This window comes from Hemitrygon akajei, chromosome 9, assembly GCF_048418815.1.
Source record: "Hemitrygon akajei chromosome 9, sHemAka1.3, whole genome shotgun sequence".
Lineage (NCBI taxonomy): Eukaryota > Metazoa > Chordata > Chondrichthyes > Myliobatiformes > Dasyatidae > Hemitrygon > Hemitrygon akajei.
Genome location: NC_133132.1, coordinates 79,816,358 through 79,832,283, shown reverse-complemented (window position 1 = coordinate 79,832,283; position 15,926 = coordinate 79,816,358). Strand labels below are relative to the sequence as shown.

Sequence of the window (15,926 nt, the reverse complement as noted above, 5' to 3'; positions counted from 1 at the left end):
GGGCCTACCCTGGGGATTTGGATTTGAAGACTCAGTTTGGTTTGGAGTGCTGTTGTTGTTGCTTGCTTCTATTGTTTGAATTATTTGTTTTTTCTCTCTTGCTCTGTGCACATAGGGGGGGAGGGTGTTGGTCTTCATTTCTTTTAATTGGGTTCTTTCAGGTTCCTGGCTTTGCAACTGCCTGTTAGCAAACAAATCTCAAGATTGTATAATTTAGACATTCTTTGCTAATAAGTGTACTTTGAATTTGACAGAAAAGGACAGTGGACCATGGAACAAAGAGCTGGAGGTGAGGAACTGGGGAGTATTTGGTATTTCTACCCTGGGAATGAGACTACCTACTGCATCTATTCGTCTCATAATATTACCTACTTCTATCAGATCTCCCCTTAGCCTCCAATGCTCCAGAGAAAAACAGTCTAAGTCTGTCCAACCTCTTTATACAGCTAATACTGTCTAAATGACACTATAAAGCGAAGCTGGTGTGGCCTCTCCAGGGAGCAAGCCAGGGCAGAATTAATACGGAGATCTGTCTGCTGCCCATGCAGTGGGACCCCCCGTCTCCATGCTGATGACAGGTCCAAAGTAACGATGAAAGTCGATATGGTTTGATGCCAGTAGCATCGCAGGAGTTACCGTGCCAGTGCTGGGTACAGCAGACAGCCGCCTTCAGGACTCTGACTCCGGATTTTTCCTCGGGGTTTACTCCCAAAGCCTTTCCCGTGAGCGGGTATAGACGCAAGGCAGCAGAGGTTTGAAATCGGAGTTTTCCCTCTCCTAGATGAGCTACCATCCGTGGTTAATGACTCCCATCTGCCCGGAGCAACTGGTTTTAAGGCGCTGGTGGCCCGCCTTTGCCCTTCTCCTGTCAGTGAGAACAGCTCCGCCGGGAATAAGAACTATGCCACATGTGAAGGCCAGGAGTTGGACTTGGTTGTCAGAGGCTGTTTGAGACGCACGCCATGAAGAGCATTTGTTTAGCAGTGGGAGCTCGTCCCCACTACCACCCTTCGGCTATGACTACCAACCTGTTTATAGAGCTAATACTGTCTAATACTAGCAACAGGCAAGAGGAATGTTGGTAGACCCCAGCTTCGCTTCAAGGACCTCTGCAAGTGTGACATGAAAACTTAAAAATCAATACAGAGTACTGGGAGGATACAGCAGATGACTGCAACAAATGGCGAGGTACTCTTCAGCAGCACCTAGAGCAAGGTGAAAGAGTGATCCTGAGTCATTTTGAGGAGCGGAGAGCTAAACAGAGAGCACAGCGGACAGCGGACAACAATTCCACGATGCCCTACACATGCAGCAACTGTGGCAGAGTCTGCCGTTCCAGGATCGACCTCAATAGCCACAGTCAACGCTGCTCGACAAACCAGTGACTACCAGAGGTGCAGTACGCATGGTCGATCATGATCGATGGAGGCCACACTGTCTAACCCAGGCAGCATCCTGGTGGATCCCTGTCCTCCCAAGATTCCACACACACAGCAGACAGCTATCTGGCAATTAGGCTCACTTGACATTAAACAAAGAAATGGTTGAGAGAGCCCTGGATGCAGCAAAGACATGGACCAGGCACTACAAAACTGTGTCCTTAGCTCCCTGCTCTTCTAATGTTATACTTGAAATGTGAGGCTAAGTACAGCTCCAATGCTATATTTAAGTTTTCTGACAACATCAGTAGCAGAGCATTGCATTCGCAATGGCCATAGGATTAACGTTGATGGCACAAAACTACTGTGCCAAGCCAGTAGGGCAAAGGTCTTGCCCTAAGTAAGAACTGGAGTTCAATTGTAAACAAGGTGCTACAGCAGAAACCTGATTGGATGATAACTAACCAATCAGGAGGGACGGATAACGGGGTTGGGGGGGTGAGGGGGGGGAAAGGTGGTATATTTACCAGTCTAGATATAGCTAGGCATCATCCCTGATGAAGTTAACAGAGTTTATTATTGAAACATCAGTTAAAACTGTAGCTGGCTGGAAGCCTGAGGAGAGTTTATTCAACATTGGTGTTGCCGGATGAATCAAAGGTGGTGATGAATCTATATACACTCAGATCCTGCATAACACCACCCTGCATGGTACTGATTTGTTACAACATGCTTATTCAATTCTCTATTGAAGTTTTTAAGAATTACAAGAATTCATTCTAAACAACGCTTAAAACTTCCCGAGTGGCCGCCATTACCCTAAACATTCAATCAGCCATTGAGAACGATTTACATATGCTCTGAGCCACATACAGCCAATTATGTATTTGTTCACACTCTGGAAACACCAGCAAGAAACCTCACCACAAAAGTCCTCAGCACTAGCCTCACCACAATCATCACACGAATCATGGGCCATTTCATCAATAATGAGCCTGACTGGGAGCGAAGCAATACATCAAAGAGAGGTGTTGTTGACATGATTTCCTGCTACTAAGAATAGCTTCTTGTGGGGAAACTTGAGAAAAGGCAGTCAAATCTCGGCACCTAGTTGAAGAAGAAGCCAATGTTACAGTAGGACTCCCAGCCTGGTCCCTCCTCTCAGGTGTAGCGACCAGCCGCTTCCCTCCATTGCTACTGCAGCGTGCTGCTGCTTCACTGCTATACCAGTTAAGCCTATTTGTGTGTCTGTTACCCCACAAATTACTGTGTATGCATAAAATGTTATATACCTTGAGCTTGTTTTTTTAACAGGCACACATGTCCATTTATGTAATGTTATAATGGCCACACAAGGCGCTGATTTACATAGCAGTCCACTTCTGAGGAACACATCCTCAGCGTTAACCCTGGTCCGAGTGTATAGGAAAGAAGTTGAAAATCTGGCTGAACAATCTGTCACTCAACCTCAGCAAGACCAACGAGCTGAGTATTCACTGCAGCAGGAGGAAACTTGAGGTCCATGAGCCTGTCCTCATCAGGGCATCAGAGGTGGAGAGATTCAATAACTTTGAATTCCTCAGCATTATCATTTAGAAAGCATAAAAAACCTACAGCACAATTCATGCCCTTCGGCCCACGATGCTGTGCCAAACATGTACTTACTTTAGAAATTACCATGTTGTCTATTCATAATCATATCATGCCTCTCCAAATGTTCATAAATCCTGCCTCTCAGGATCTTCTCCATCAACTTACCAACCACTGAAGTAAGGCTCACTGGTCTATAATTTCCTGGGCTATCTCTACTCCCTTTCTTGAATAAGGGAACAACATCTGCAACCTTCCAATCCTCTGGAACCTCTCCTGTCCCCATTGATGATGCAAAGATTATCACCAGATGCTCAGCAATCTCCTCCCTTGCCTCCTACAGTAGCCTGGGGTACATCTCGTACAGTCCTGGTGACTTATCCAACTTGATGCTTTCCAAAAGCTCCAGCACATCCCTTTTCTTAATATCTACATGTTCAAGCTTTTCAGTCCACTGTAAGTCATCCCTACAATCACCAAGATCCTTTTCCACAGTGAATACTGAAGCAAAGTACAGTACTCTTTAAGAACATCTGCTATCTCCTCCAGTTCCATACACAGTTTTCCACTGTCACATTTGATTGGTCCTATTCTCTCATGTCTTATCCTCTTGCTCTTCACATACTTGCAGAATGCCTTGGGGTTTTCCTTAATCCTGTCCGCCAAGGCCTTCTCATTGCCCCTTCTGGCTCTTCTAATTTTATTCTTAAACTCCTTCCTGCTAGCCTTATAATCTTCAAGATCTCTATCTAGTTTTTTGAAAGTGAATCCGCTGTTGGAAGTTTGAGAAATTGATGTTCGTGCCATCAGGTAGGAGGCTTCCCAAACTGTTCCAGCACATTTACAACAATGGCATCTGATTGACAATGTTAAAAATTCACTATCAAAGACCCCACACACCTCAGACATATTCTGTTCTCCTCTCTCACATTGGGCAGAAGATACAAAATCCATAAACCATCACATCAAGGTCAGCTTCTCGATGCACTATGCAATGATTTGATCTGTACAAACAGTATTCAAGACTCTGTACCTGTGACAATAACAAACCAATTCCAATGCCAATTCCAGATACCTTCTGTTAATAAAAAACAGGACAAATCCAGTCTGAGCAATTGTTGCCCAATCAGTACACTCTCAGTGATTACTGAGGTGGAAGTGGTGGAAGTTCTATTGCACAATACTTGCTAAGGGAAAATAACTTTGTGCGAGATTACTAAGACTGTGAGACGGCACAGAAAACACTGGAGTAGTTAAGAAGTTACAAATGCATAGATGAGCTTTTCAGAGGCAGATTAGTTGAGGGCAATCCGCTGTCAAATAATATTTTGGGAACAGGCAGTTTTATTGCATGGGCATATGGTCTAAAGCTCAGCACAGGGTGAAAAGAAACTTATTTGCTTTCATAGGTAAATTGAGGAAGAGGGATGAAGTGAATCCAAAGAGAAGGGAAATTCTAATAGGAACTGGAGTTGAAAGATTTGATTTTATTTGATTTAATTTCTCTTTACTAATTGATCTGGGTATTTGACTTTGGCTTTTAACATTTTTAAAGTTTTACTTTTGACATCACTCTTGTGAAACTTGTCTTTTATCCAGTGATGACAGTCTTTGTAAATGCAATGAAGATTCTAAAATACCGCATGTTTTCTGTGCTTTGAGTGTTAACTTTAAATAAGGAAATCTGTAGTTTATCCAGATTTAATATGTAACAATACAACTGTGATTTAAGAATGAGTTAAGAAGAGGCCCAGGCTGGGATATGAGTCCAAAACCAAGCAAAGCAACATTGGTTTATAAATATACTTTGCAGTCATGCTGGTTTACTGCTTCTGAAATGTACAGACCATAACAAATGCACAGTCTATTAGAAAGTTCAACTTTGATCTTTTGCAAGCATTCTATTGTAAACCAGCAAAACTAAATACATCAACTTTTTTTAAATTCTCAGATATTAGCAATCCTAACACACTTCACTGCTGCTCTGATTCTAAAGTCTGACAGATTATGTTCACAGTATTTTTATCACTGGCCAGTTCTGTCACAAACAAGAATGCATTTGTCAAGATGAGCAGATGTAGAGCACTCTTGAGGCTCAGTTTTAATTGGATGTAATGAACTTTGAGCCAAGTCCCCTAATCTCCAAGCACTGCTCCTCCATAACTGCATGCATCTGTTGTGCAGTCACTCTGCAGTTCCTGGAGGTATTGGGCACTTCTACTAGTGGATTTGTGGTTTCCACCTATTGACAGTGTGCTACCTCATGCCTGAATATTACCTTAAAATAACTTAACTTTGCGGGTCTGAAGGGCAAAATACAATTAGTGTATCCAGGTAAGCTGGCCTAGAAAACAATTTTGATTCAGAGCAGCAGTTAAGCAGTTGGAACAACTCAGTGGATTGAAATCCTGGATGCAGTCCTGATGTACATCTTGATCCAAACCATCGATTGTCCCTTTGTCTTCACAGATGCTGCTCGACAGGCTGCAGAGTTGAGCAGAAAAATGGCAGATGGAGTTCAATCTGGATAAGTGTGAGGTGATGCAGTTTGGAAGGACAAACCAGAAGGCTGAGTACAGGATTAATGGTCAGTTACTTAAGAGTGTGGATGAACAAAGGGACCTTGGGGTTCAAATAGAAATGTAGAAACATAGAAAATAGGTGCAGGAGTAAGCCATTCGGCCCTTCGAGCCTGCACCGCCATTCAGTATGGTCATGGCTGATCATCCAACTCAGAACCCTGTACCTGCTTTCTCTCCATACCCCCTGATCCCTTTAGCCACAAGGGCCATATCTAACTTCCTCTTAAATATAGCCAATGAACCGGCCTCAACTGTTTCCTGTGGCAGAGAATTCCACAGATTCACCACTCTGTGAATCCATTCATCCCTCAAGGTTGCTGCACAGGTTAATAGGGTAGTTAAGAAGGCCTATGGGATGCTAGGCTTCATTAACAGGGGGATTGAGTTCAAGAGTAGAGAGGTCATGTTGCAATTCTACAAATCTCTGGTGAGACCGCACTTAGAATATTGTGTTCAATTCTGGTCACCTCATTATAGGAAGCTGTGGAGAGGGTGCAGAGGAGATTTACCAGGATGTTGTCTGGTATGGAGAACAAGTCATATGAAGCAAGGTTAGCAGAGCTGGGACTTTTCTCTTTGGAGCGTAGAAGAATGAGAGGGGACTTGATAGAGGTCTACAAGATTATGAGAGGCATAGATAGGGTGGATAGTCAGTATCTGTTTCCTAGGGCACCAATAGCAAACACCAGAGGGCATATGTACAAAATTAAGGGAGAGAAGTTTAGGGGAGACATCAGGGTTAAGTTTTTTACACAGAGAGTTGTAGGTGCCTGGAATGACTTGCCAGGGATGGTGGTGGAGTCTAAAATATTAGTGATATTTAAGAGCCTCTTCGATAGGCACATGGATGAAAGAAAAATAGAGGGTTATGGGATAGTGTGGGTTTAGTACTTTTTTTAAGGATTATATGGTTCAGCACAACATGGAAGGCTGAAGGGCCTGTACTGTGCTGTAGTGTTCTATGGTTCTATGGTGCTAATCCCCTTCGTTCAGTTCTAAGAGGTTTTCAGATCTACAGTAAATTTTGTAATCAGAGGAGTGAACAAAATGTAAAATGGCAGGATCAACATCAACAAAAATCTATTGATTCAAGATTCAAGTTTATTTATCACATATATATTGAAACATACAATGAAATGTATCATTTGCATTAACACCTATAGAGCAAAGGGTGTGCTAGTGGCAGCCTGCAAGTGAAACCACACAGTCCAGCGTCATCATAGCATACCTACAATGTTCGGCAGAACAACACAGAACATGATAAAACAGAGCGCAACAAGCAACAACAGTGAAACAAGCCCCTTTCCTCCATCCAGGACATGACCTCTAACCTGAGGTCAGTCGGTATTCTTCAGCCTGCAGCCTCCAGCGGATCTGAATTCAGTCTCAGATTTGGACACCGACACGCTGACAACCCCAGCAGACACACAGAGATTTGCTGACCTGGAGCTCCGGCCAGTGGGCCTTGACTTCTGGATTTCTGATTCGACCCTAGGGCCTCAACCCTCGGCATCGATCACAGGATCACCAAACACCAGGCTTTGAGCTCTGGACCTGCCGATGAAGGGAACCCAAAGTATAGGCGTGATATGAAGGCAAGATACACAAAAATGTCTGAGTAACAGTCAACAAAACCTGATGTATCTCAGAGCACCAGGATGGCACCATAAATCCAAAGAGCAATGTTTCCTTGCACATTACCAGCTTCTGCAGAGACGTCTATAAACACTTTTTCCTTTCTGTCTCGTGTTTTAAGCCATATAACTTGCATTTGTTACAAATGGGAACATGTTATTTTTGGTGTCAACTTTACAGTGCTTGTTGTTAGTGCCACTTAACAGGGCTGGTTTTGATTATGGGAGCAAAGCATAACCCTGGTTCCTCCCTCAGCCCCATTCAGACTGTCCAACATTTGACTGTAACTTGCTAAGTGAAGCCTAAAGGAGTATCTGCACTGGGATGAAAACATGTGCTTAGGAATCTGAACACCTCTATTTTCGGCTTGTCAAAATATCATAAAAATAAAAACAAAACATCAGTGCCAGCAGCAAAGTAGGTCTCCTGAAAAATAAATTCCAATTGGTCAAAAAATGTGCGGGTCCTTTATGTTAAAGGAATAGTGGTAGGGTAGAGGTATTGTACGTGTCCACCAAAGGAGATGGAAAGTGCTTCTTCCCTCTGCTAGTCTACAGGTCACCCTTGCACAGGGTGTATCATCTGCTGCTGCACATATCACAAGTCCTGGTTATGCGGCCACTGACACCAGCCACACCCCTAACCCTACGCCAGCAACGAAACATGATGGACTACCTCTCGCTCTACCATGGACTTGTCTCTAATACTACATCTTTTTCACACTAATGTCTTGATTTTGCACAGTCTTTGTTTTCTCTCTTCTCCTTCTTGTGTAATTCATGTATAACTTTAATTCTGTGTCATTTATACCTACATGTGTCTGTGATACTGCTGCAAGCAAGTATCCATTCCTCACCGCGCTTAGACATAGCGAGTCATACAACATGAGAAAAGACCCTTAAGACTAACTGGTCCATCGTGACTGAGATGCCTCATTTGGTCCATGTCCATCTAAACCTTTTCTATCCATGTACCTGTCTGAATGCTGTTATTGAGCCTGGCTTAAACAACTTGTTCCACATGTGTTTGACCCTCTGTGTAGGAAAGTTGTCATTCAAGTTCCTATTAAATCTTTCATCTCTCACCTTAAACCTATGGCCCCTAGTTCTCAATTCCCCAACCCTGGGAAAAAGACTAATTGCATTCACCCTGTCTAATCCCCTCTTGATTTTATACACCTCTCAGTCTCCTATGGAAAAATATCCTAGCTTCCCCCTATAACTCAGTCCCTCAAGTCCTGGAAGCATCTTATAAATCTTTTGTGGAATCTTTCCAGCATATATGATAATAAACTTGACTTAATGACATCTTAATAATGGGGATCCTTTCATAATGAGATTGAACTGGATGAGTGCTGAGGTAGTAAGTATATCAGGACTGTCAGGTCAGTCATAAAAATAAAGGTGAGAAGGGATCTATCTTCACTCTCTTGCAGGAGGTTGTGTGGATCGAGGAGACCACGAGCTCCTTTTTGGAAATGTGGTACATTTCTTTGCAAGGCCTTTGTCTTTCTGCCTCAAAGAAACTGTGAAAACAATCTTGGCACTTTTTTGATTTTTTTTTCTCTTTCCCTGTGCAGTTTCATGCTGATCCAGATCGAATGGAGACAAAAGAGATGTTCGATGTTGGACTCCGGTGTAAACAAAACTACTGGAGAAATTCAACGAGACAGGCAGTATCATGGAGGGAAATGGTCAACCTTTAGAGTTGAGATTATTCTTGTCAGGATAATGTGCCTGGATGAAGGGTCTCGACCAAATGCAGGTTACTTCTGTCAGTGGATGCAGGGATGCCAGCCCTGAGGGCTTTACCACAGGAGCAAAAGATACATGTGATCTGCTAGAAATTCTCCACGAACAGAGAGATACCACACGTGGGTAGTTGGCTCAACTACAGGAACAGAGACATACTCGACTGCACAGAGAACACAGAAGAAGGGTAAAGTCAGCAGGGAAATTGCGATTCAGTGTCAATCAACAGCTGAGCTCCACAACAAGATGGAAGTGATGATGGAATGATCAGAGTGTCAGCACACCATTGCACCATTGTCTATCAGCTCCATGAGAGCTCACCTCAAGTGCCAGATTAGACATTGATTATGATGGCACCAGTTCATCTCCCAAGCAACACTTCACCCATGGCCCGCAGGTATAGAACTATCTTAGGCTGTTCCTGCAATTGGCCCTAAGCACAAGTCTGCACGAATTATTGGTAGCTCATCAAAGATACAGGAGCAGACTTAAAGAGAAAGGGAGGACCCAGCCTGCAGTTGCAGAAGGAAATGTAATATTGAACTAAGATAATGAAACACTGAGGCATTTACTCAATGGTCAAAAGACACCATTTTCTATTCATATATTATTTACACCTCCTTGCCCACTTCATGTCAAACTTTTTCAGTGTTTTGTAGTGTTCTTCATTCTCAGCTGCATTGGCTACAAGGGTGAAAAGCCACCTTTGATAGTAAACAACAGGCCATTATGTACAAGCTCTTGATCACTGTTCACACCGGCATAGGGGAGTTCTGTACAGGAAAGCACTTTTTGTATGGAGATCAGCAGGCGGTAAGTAAGGCGCCATTCATCAGGAAGTACAGAGGTATTGCAACAAACCACAGCCGTCTTTGAATCAGGGACTTGTTCAATAATATGTCATTAGCAGAGCAACTGGAACTGTAAAACAGCATGTCAAGGCACACTATGCACCTTTCTCAGTTGTGTGTTGACCTCCAATGATGGTGTTAATGTCTCAAGTTTGGAGCGTATCATTCGGTTTACACTGGAACTATGATATTCCTGGCTCCATAGCCAGGCAAGCCCAGCAGCATCTCTACTTTCTGTGAAGGCTGAGAAAAGTCCATCTCCCACCCCCATCCTCATCACATTCTACAGAGGATATATTGAGAGCATCCTGAGCAGCTGCATCACTGCCTGGTTCGGGAATTGCACTGTCTCAGATCGCAAGTTTCTGCAGCAGTTAGTGAGGTCAGCTGAGAAGATCATCAAGGTCTCTCTTCCTGTCATTACAGACATTTACACCACACGCTGCACCCACAAAGCTAACAGCATTGTGAAGGACCCCACGCACCCCTCGTACAAACTCTTCTCCCTCCTACCATCTGGCAAAAGGTACCGAAGCATTCAGGCTCTCACGACCAGACCGTGCAATAGTTTTTCCCCCAAGCCATCAGACTCCTCAATACTCAGAGTCTAGACTGACATCTACATCATTTAATTTTATATTGTAGTTTGTCCTCTACTGTGCCTATTGTCTTGTTTATTAATTATTGTACTGCCCTGCACTGTTTTGTGCACTTTATGTAGTCCTGTGCAGGTCTGTAGTCTAGTGCAGTTTTTATGTTTTACCTAGTCTAGTGTAGCCTTGTGCTGTCTCACATAGTCTAATGTAGTTTTGTGTTTCATGTAGCACCATGGTCCTGGAGGAACGTTGTTTAGTTTTTACTGTGTATTGTACCAGCAGTTTATGATGGAAATGACGATAAACTTGACTTGACCTGACTTGACTTGACTTGTTTGTGAAAACCTTTTGTCTATAAGATAACCCTATCTTTCTCATCTGGACAACGGCTTTCTCAGCTGGATGCTGAAACTGCTGACCTTGAACTTGGACAACCCTGAGAACTTTCATCATCATCCTGCCTCTCTTCTACCCACTGATCGCTGTACGGCAAGTAAAACTTCCATAATTGCCAGTCAGAGCCAGCATGGTGCTTTTAGACTAATGTTCCCAGGAGAATTTCATTATTAGGAGACTCCCCAACTCTCCTGTACAGTTTCCACTGCGTTTCTTTTCAGCAAATGTAGTTAGAATGTGAACTGATATGAGAACCTGTAGAAGTACAGGGTGGCACATTAGTGTAGCGGTTTACAGTGCCAGTGATCAGGGGTCAATTCCCACTGCTGTCCGTAAGGAGTTTGTACATTCTCCCCTTGGTCATGTGGGTTTCCTCTGGGTGTTCCAGTTTCTTCCCATATGTGCTATGTTACCACTGGAAGCGTTGGAATGCTATGTTTGCTGTTTCTAACTCGGCATATCCTCAGACAGTGTTGTTCATTGATATAAATGTTGCACTTCACTGTAAGTTACCATGTCTTGATGTACAGGTACATGTGACCAATAAAGCTATTCCTTAATCTTTAAGTAGATAATTATTCTTGTCACCCATGACAATCCCCCAGAGCTTTCAAAGTGTCAGCTAGTGTGGATTCCTGTGATGAATAAAATCATAGGAACTACCATAAAGTTCAACATCAATAAATTGTCTTCACATTCCACTCCCATCTAGATATTTTTGGCAGTGAAAACTTTAATTATTAATCATAGACAGTCAGTGGTGGCCTGTACTCATGGGAGACCAACAGTGCTAGTAAAACACAAAGCAAAAGATGTCCCATTTTCCACACAGACATTAAGAAAACACTGTTGCCTCTACACAAACGAAGACCATTACTGTGGAACTTAGCAGAGATGGGCATCCACCCTCTTGAAAAGTCCAGTGGCTGGTAAGTTGAAAGTCACCATGACTTTGAGCTCTACAGGCATTCAAGAATGGCTGAGTGACATGATTTAGAATGTCACATACCACACAGTATTACGCTTAGGAAACCCTGTGAAGAAACTGCTCCTCAGAGAGATATAGGAGCACTGTGGGGTTCTGATAATAGGTTCCATGTTAGATGTACATATTTGTGTCTTCCTGTCTTGAAGGGCCAGCTGTTAAGTTTTGTAACTCCAAAATAAAACTAATTGAAAGGAAAACATAGAGCCAGGAAATGTGAGTCTAACTTCATTTTTACTTTGAGCAAGGCGCGCACGTATCATGTGGTGGCGTGATAACGTATGCCATTTACGTTCTTTTACAGATGACCCTTGATGCATTATGTAAACAACAAATAATGCTTAATCAAACAATATATTTACAATATAACTGAAATGTCAAATATGCAACACCACCCTTGTCTGGGTGACCCTCCAGGCTATCCTGAAACTATCAGTAATATAGTGTAGCGTGCAAGGTCACTCCTGAAGTGACAAGAACTCCCTGGTAGTTTGAGTTGGGTGGCATGATAGCATAGCAATTAGTGTAATGCTTTACAATGTCAACAGCTAGAGTTCAATTCCTACAGTTGACTGAAAGGAGTTTGTTCTCCCCGTGACTGTGTATGTTTCCTCTGGGTGCTCCAATTCGTGTCCCCCCCACAATATTCTAAAGGGATTCTAAAGGTGAGTAGGTTAATTGGTCAGGTGGGGGTCATTGTGTGGTGTGGGTTATTACAGGGTCGGAAGGGCTGTATCTCTAAACAAAATACAACCTGAAAATGCTTGCTTATGAGATCCTCTTTGTGTATGATGGATTTTCAGTTGCACAACACTGAATGAAACCAATGCTGTGTGGTCCAAATTCTAGTTCAATATTGTTCCCAAGTATTAACCTCAATCAGAATGCTGCTTTGTGTCTCTGTGTTGGGAAGGTACTTTGCAATACAATAAAGTTACCAGATGTACTGGTGCTGCAGACATGGCTGGAGAAATTCTCCTGCAAATTTCTGTTCATCGGAATGGGAAGGGACAAGACAAACAGATACAGTTACATGAGATTAATATTTATTTTGAAAGATGCTGTAGGAATAAATCCTTAATTGACATTGATAAAATGTTATGATCAAACTATTAACAATACTATATGGAACAAATTGTCATCTGAGGACACTCCACAGGAAACCACCAGGCCTAACACCAGTAATATTTTCTGCGTTTTATAAACAATCAGAGCCAGACATTACCAACTGTGCAAACAAATGATCCAGTTTGCTCACAGCCCATTAACCTTTTCACTGACAATGTCACAAAGGTGTGATTTGAGTCAAATATCTGTGGGATGTTGTATAACGATGCTGAGGCATGTTGAGCATTTGTACTGTTTCCTGCTGCTTCTTACCCACTTACTGGGCAATTGATTCCCACGTACGAATCCCTAGGGACAAAACCTTATGATTCAAAATCATTGATCAAAGCAGTGATGACTATTTCCAGTTAATCTAGATTTCATGCATAATCAAGTTGCTGGGGACACAGTATAAACTGTTATACACATTGGCCTCAACAGATTAATAAATCCTTCCTTTTGTTGATTTGAATGTAGTGTAAATGATTTTAAACCTTCCTCTTTTGAATATTTTCCTCAGACATGACAATGAAACTAGAGCAATGCGCACAAAATGCTGGAGGGGCCTTGGCCCAAAACGACGACTGTACTCCTTTCCGTAGATGCTGCCTGGCCTGCTGAGTTCCTCCAGCATTGTGTGCGTCTGCAGATTCTTTGTGACTGAAACTACAGCAATTGCTTTTCAATGACAACCTGTGCTTTAAAGTCATGACACAATCGTGGGTTACGTCCCTGCAAGGAAATACTGTTATTTCATTTGCTACAATGGACACCTTGAAATTTCAAGTCTCTGGTAAATCAGTGGAAAATAGATGATGACATTAAATGTTCTAAAGACTGAAGACTGTTGTTAACAGTAAATATGCCCGGAATATGGAACATAGGTGCATTGATGACTGCCGGCATGTGGCTGGTTTTGGTCTTTATCTGCCTGCCAACCATTAGTTAATTGTGTTTTGTTCAGGGCTATTCTTGGATCAGTGTCTGAGAAAGGAGGGTGCCGGGAAACCGCTCCCTGATGCAATTGTTTATTCTGTCAATTTGTTGAGAGTGGTGTGATGTCATGTTCACGCATTTTTAGAAATTCCACTGTCGCCCTGCCTAACGTCATTTCAGTGATTTATTCAAAGTGATGTAATTTTAATGGCATCAAAACTATTCTGACCAAGTATTTACCAGATTCTTGCAATGGAATCCGAATAACATCATGAAGCTATCACTGCAACTACTGTGTGTGTGTGTGTGTGTGTGTGTGTGTGTGTGTGTGTGTGTGTGTGTGTGTGTGTGTGTGTGTGTGTGTGTGTGTGTGTGTGTGTGTGTGTGTGTGTGTGTGTGTGTGTGTGTGTATATATATATATATAAAGGCTTGTGTGTGTGTGTGAGAGAGAGATAGAGGCTGTGTTTTCTGTAGTTGTTATAGAAATTTATTAAACACCATGATACTTAATTGAACTGCATCAAATTCAAAAGTATGGACTTGTTTATAAAAAATATCAGTAGAATGTTTTCAATCCTTCAAAGAAAGCGGTTGGCCAGACTAAAAGACAACAAAAATAGAATTTAGTGAATGCAAATGTATATTACTATATACCTATATATACTGAAAATACGAGCACTATTCCCTCTAAACTGTGTGGGTTTGCAGCTGCGCTGTAACTAAAATGCTTCTGAGCACATAGCCTTTGTTGCGTGCAGCTAGAATTCAGTACATTCAATGTGCTTGCAGTCACTTGGATAATAGGTGATAATATGTTGACAATTTGTTAAGAGCCTGTTGCTAATGCAAGCACAATGAATTTTGAATTTGAAAAGAGAATAACTCAGCTACAATTGTGAACTACAATGACAATGTGGTCTCAAAAATGTCGCTGCTACACTGTGATTTGTGATTTGAAATTTGTCGTTTCTGAAAAAGGTAAGACTGGTTCAATTAAGATGTTCACTGATATGATGTACTTTGTGCTTAGAAACGAAGAATTTGAAAGACTGTCAATTCTTGTTGACATCATTGGAACATTTCAAGCTTCTAGTTCTGACTGTGAATGTGATTCGGTCTTATGAATTCAATCAAATGTAAATCCAGAAACAGTCTAGAAGCAGAACATTTGGAAGATCTAATGAGGAATAAGAGATATCTTTCATCTGGATGCAAAATTAACCTAGACAGTGTTTATAGACAATGGTGTATATATATATATATATATATATATATATAAAGGCTTGTGTGTGTGTGTGAGAGAGAGAGAGAGAGATAGAGGCTGTGTTTTTTGTAGTTATTATGAAAATTTATTTTCCATCTCTACCGTCAAGATGAGGCCACACACAGGTTGATGGAGCAATACCTTATCTCCCGCCTAGGTAGCCTCCTACCTGCCGGCATGAACATTCAACTCACAGACCTCCATTGATACCCCTGCACCCCCCTTACCCATCCCTATCTATAATTTTAGTCTGGTTCTCTTTCTCTCTCTTTTCCCCCCTCACTATTATCTCCCCCCAGCCCTGCCTTTCTTTCTCTTTTATTTCCCATAAGTCTCCACCTTGCCCCTAGCCCATTTCCCTCCAACCTACTTCCTAGCTCTCTACTTCATCCCCCCCTTGACCATCCCATGTTACTTCACTCCTGATGAAGGGTTTTGGCCCACAATGTTGTCACTACCTCCTCCCATGGATGCTGTCTGGCTTGCTGAGTGCTGCCAGCATTTTGTGTTTGTATTTTTTTCCAGCATCTGCAGATTCACTCATGTTGTTTATAGACAATGGATTTGTTATAAAGACAGATGAGAAAAAGTTTACGAAATGTGAAAGATTTCTTTGATAGATTGTATTTCATTATACCCTTCAATTAATAACTAACATCAAAAGTATGTGATGTTTCAATTTCCATTCTAAATATTCATAGTACACATATAAAAAAAAACCTTTAAAGTACCTTGCAGTTTTCAGGCTGTGTAAGAGTTTCCTGCTTAGAACAGTGGTTAGTATATGCAGCTGTAAAATAATTAGAGTGAACATTGTATCTGACATTGGTGAGGTCTAACTTAGTGTACTGTG

At 42.1% G+C, this 15,926-nt stretch overlaps 1 long non-coding RNA gene across 1 annotated transcript; it reads left to right on the top strand.

Moving 5' to 3' along the window:
* Positions 1-226: 226 nt before the first annotated feature.
* LOC140732804 (uncharacterized) lies at positions 227-10,709 on the top strand. The gene is made up of 3 exons (XR_012100143.1): positions 227-289; positions 5,439-5,556; positions 8,766-10,709. It is a non-coding gene; the product is annotated as an uncharacterized lncRNA (long non-coding RNA).
* Positions 10,710-15,926: the final 5,217 nt, after the last annotated feature.